Source organism: Glycine soja, unplaced genomic scaffold (genome assembly GCF_004193775.1).
Source record: "Glycine soja cultivar W05 unplaced genomic scaffold, ASM419377v2 tig00104483_1_pilon, whole genome shotgun sequence".
Classification (NCBI taxonomy): Eukaryota; Viridiplantae; Streptophyta; class Magnoliopsida; order Fabales; family Fabaceae; genus Glycine; species Glycine soja.
The window spans coordinates 16,893-21,274 of NW_021144438.1; the positions used below are offsets into that span (position 1 = coordinate 16,893).

General features: G+C 31.4%; 1 long non-coding RNA gene across 1 annotated transcript; it reads left to right on the plus strand.

The window, feature by feature from the left end:
- The first annotated feature begins 238 nt into the window (after positions 1-238).
- LOC114404533 lies at positions 239-1,805 on the plus strand. The gene is made up of 4 exons (XR_003665025.1): positions 239-560; positions 651-725; positions 1,329-1,495; positions 1,588-1,805. It is a non-coding gene; the product is annotated as an uncharacterized LOC114404533 (long non-coding RNA).
- Positions 1,806-4,382: the final 2,577 nt, after the last annotated feature.

Here is a 4,382-nt window from a genome sequence, read left to right on the forward strand (position 1 = left end):
TTAATAATTTTATAAGGACAAAAAACATATTTTATCCTTCATATTATTTGTTGCTGAAAGTTGTATCTCACAACTTTATCACTAGTTTGAGGCATTTGGAATCTTCATTTTGTTTCCTTTTCTAGTAAGGAGAATTTTGTATTCTATACTAAATGTAAAAATTGGTGAATCTGATAGGTGATTCAAACAACAATTATCTTAGAAGACTACAGGAGAAGCCAATTCCATATATTATAAGTATTTTGGCTCAAATCGCAGTCAAATTGTTAACTTGTATTTATGTAGTATTTGCGGCATTGGGGAAATGTTTTGTGGTTCGCTCTGTAGACAACCAACCAAGAAGCCATGAGAAAACCAAATCGGCTCAATCCAATTCCGAGGAACAATTAATGACTCCGGCGATAAAAGAGCCACTTTGGCAAAGAATTCAGAATTTAGAGGCAGTGGTAACTGAGATGGCTAATAAACCTAATACAATTCCTCCTGAAAAAGAAGATATTCTTCAAGAGTCATTGAGTCGCATAAAATGTATAGAATATGACTTGCAAAAAACAAAGAAGGTAGTGCCAATCTACCACAATTGTTCACTTTGGGTTTCATGTTTAGAGATTTTACAGTATTGTGTTGATTGAGTTTTCTGCTCATGTTAGGCCCTGCTAGCCACTGCTTCAAAGCAAGTTGAGCTTGCCGAGTCATTGGAAAGCTTAAAGGAGAGTAAATTTGACGTAAGTTGCTGTTGCCCCCCAGTTTCGGTTTGAAAAAATATATAAATTTAATGGACTGTCTTATAATGCTGCTTTGATCCAAGTGCATACCTTTCTATTCATCTGATGAAAAACAATGAATTACTTTTATTTCTACTGAGTGAGTGTTAAAATCTTTTGCCAGAGATTTCTCTTTAGAGTACACACACAATAACTCCTTTTTATATCCTATCCTTCTGGTAAAAATTGCAGAAGTCCTTCTCACATAGTTGAGCTTTCAGTATTAAGGACACATAAATGCTAATTTGTATAGGAAACTCTTCCAAGTGGATTACGATTGTAAGGATCCAAAAGTAAAGCTACATCCACCACCACCATCATATTCTCCTCACTATACCTTAAATTGAGGTCCTTGATCAATTTGAGTTGTGCACATCTCTGCATTACATTTTACTAATATATTACTCAGTTTGAGTTGTGCACACATCTTATTGTATTGTTTTAACGTGTTATTCTCAGAAGATGAGGTCGTAAATGGGTTTTGGTGATAAGCTTTTCTATTTATTTGAATGCTTGTATATAGTATATACAGATGATAAATTGATAACTTTTCCTAAAAAACAGGGAAGAAATTCATGTTGGCCTAAAAATAGAAGTTATGCCCCAGGAAGATGAGCCCGTTTTTCAGCATCAGTTTGCAGTCCATTGTTTTTTATACTTTACAGCTGAATTACTACCAGAGCTAAACTTCTATTGGCTTATATAAAAGAATTACTCTCATTATCATATAGGTGGCTTTCCTTCTATTTATATAAACACAATTTTATACTCTCTGACTCCCTGAAAGAAACACTGGTATCTTGTAATATTCATTTCTTTTCAGGCTTGAGGAATGTGGGCTATGGGGAGTGCATAGCCCCAATGTATAGAAGGCAACAAGAATTTTTTATGAAGATTCTGGACTTCAAATACTCCTTTTAAATGTATAACTGAGTGTGTTAACCACATTTATTTTCTTATTGGCTTTTCTGTACAGAGGACATATACACAAAGTATGCTACTCAAATTCAGATGTATTTTAATACCCGATGCATATATGCACAAAAGAAATATTTTCTGTAATACATTGTAACAAATAGCGAGCGCTTAACAGTAAATCTTGGATTTTACTAGAGGATGTGCTTTCCCCGGAAATTTTTAGTTTTGGATTATCTTTGTTACTCTAGTTTTTAGAGAAATTACTTTTCATGGACTTTATAATGGGTCATTTTGTTTAAAACTTAAAATAAGTAATTTTAGAATAAGTTTTTTTTTCTTTCTTTCAAAAAATGCTTATTTAATAAGTAAATAGGATTTGCTTATCCAAATAAGCAGAAAAATGTTTATTTTAAGTAAAAAGTAATTTAGACAAACACATTAAAAATAAAATAAAATAATTACTTATTTTATTAAGTTTTTCTTCAACAAATAAGTTTAAATCAATTGACACATTACGAAGTGTCAACGGGCATGTTATTAAGCCACTATATCTTTTGGTTTGCTTGTAATTACTCCCCTTCTCATGAGAACAATGCTATTGAATTTGGTAGAATTCAACTGAACTCAAGAATAAGAGTGAAATGTGGTTTGTGACTCTTAATTAATCCTGATAAAAGGATTGATCAAGTAACTGTGAGAGTAATTCTAGAAGAGTCACTCTCTATCCTCATCCTTCATATTTTAGTATAATAGTTATATATAAGTTACTTATTATAAATGAAGAATGATAATGAAAGAAAACTCTTTAAAGATTATTCTTTATAATGATAAAAACTATTGGAAATCAGCTCACTTGAACCTTTTAAAATAAATAACGGTCTTAGTTATGTGTAGCTTGGGAGTATTGGCGTTACAGGGACGAATCCAGCTCTCTTGAAAATTTTCATCGATATAAATATATTTTTTTAAAGTTAATTAGTATAAAATTAGTTTTGTATGTTGTTACTCTAATACTAGTTAATGTTAATTAGTATAAAATTGTGTAAAATTAATTGTGTGCTTGTTATTATAATAACAATTAAGGTTATCATCATCTAATAAAAAAATTTAATTTCAATTTTGTATAAAAATAATTTTGTTTATAAAAATTATTATTTATTAAAAGTTAGACATATAAACAATTATAAAATTATAAAGAAAGAAAAAAAATTAATTGACATTAAGAACTTTAATTTTTATTTCCTTAATCTAAAGGTATTAACTGACATTTGCCTATAGTTTGAAACTTCTATATACACTGAAAAGACTGAAAAATTCACTTTTAAATTTTAATAAAACAAAAAATTGGCAATTAAATCCAAATTTGTAAACATTCAACTGATTCAATCTAGTTTAACTAAACATAACGTTCAAATTATGGATTTATAATTACGTTAAATATTAGATATTAGAGGAGAAATTGTGTCACACATAATAATCTTATCTAACTTAAATATGATTATAATGAAAAATATACTTGTGGTTTATAAAAAAAAATTAATCTAATTTTTATGTTAAAACTGATTTTGATTGACTTTGGGATAGTAAAAAAGAATTCAACATGTGATTTCTTTATTTAATTAATTTTATTAAATTACTTTTTCCAGGATTGATCGGACCTGATTGCCTTAACCCGTGGATTGAAAATTAGTGTTGAGAAGTCTAGAGCTTTTGCTTCTCGGAGATTGTCTGGGGACATCAGAACGGATATTTCAGATATTACTCAAATTGGTTTCGCAAACAATTTGGGAAAATGTTTGGGATTCAAAATGTTCCATGGAAGGTGGACTCTCTTGGCTGGATGGAAATGAAGGTTCCTCGCCGATGCAAACTCAGTTTTGGCAGCACTCTTGGCCCATGGAATGCACATTGTTGGAATAGTATTAAAAAAAAATTCAAGTGTCACATCAACAAAAATTAATGTGCCAAAATCACATCTTAAGTGGGGGCATGATACCCAACCAAAGAAATATGGGGGCTTTGATGTTCGTATAGCAAGACACCAAAGCTGTCATATTGGATTGAATTTGGAAGACTAAAATTCCAGCTAGCTGTATGCATTTTTTTAATGGCAGATATGCCATGTTGCTCTTCCAACTAGCTACATCAATTCTCTATCACAAGACGGGTTACTGATTCTAGCACGTGTTTGGGTTGCATTAGTGCTGCGGAGGAAACCAAAATGCTCGTGATGTTTGGAGAAATATGAAGCCGAATATAACTCCCCTGGTTGCATGAACAAGTCATGAAATATGGCTTGATCTTTATGCAACCCCGTTGGCTCTTTTTGCATTAAACATTGATGGTAGCGTGATACGCAAGGAGCATTGTGCTGGGTTCGACGGGATCATTCGTGATCATGAAAGGAAGTTTTATTGCTGGCTTCAATGGTAGTTGTGGTGCTACAGATATCTTGCATGCTGAAATCCTGGCTCTTTATCATGGGATTCACAGTTGTAATTGGAATAATTTAGAGATACCAGAGGGTGATTTGTTTTTTTTTTTTAAATAGCTGGTGCCACCTCTTAATCTCCCCAACATGGTCAATCATGATTATCCTCATGACCTTTTTTTTTACCATTAAGATAAAAAAACTAATTAACAAATTAATATTTTTCGATAGAAAAAAGAAATCATGGCCAGATCGTGAAATTTCAGTAT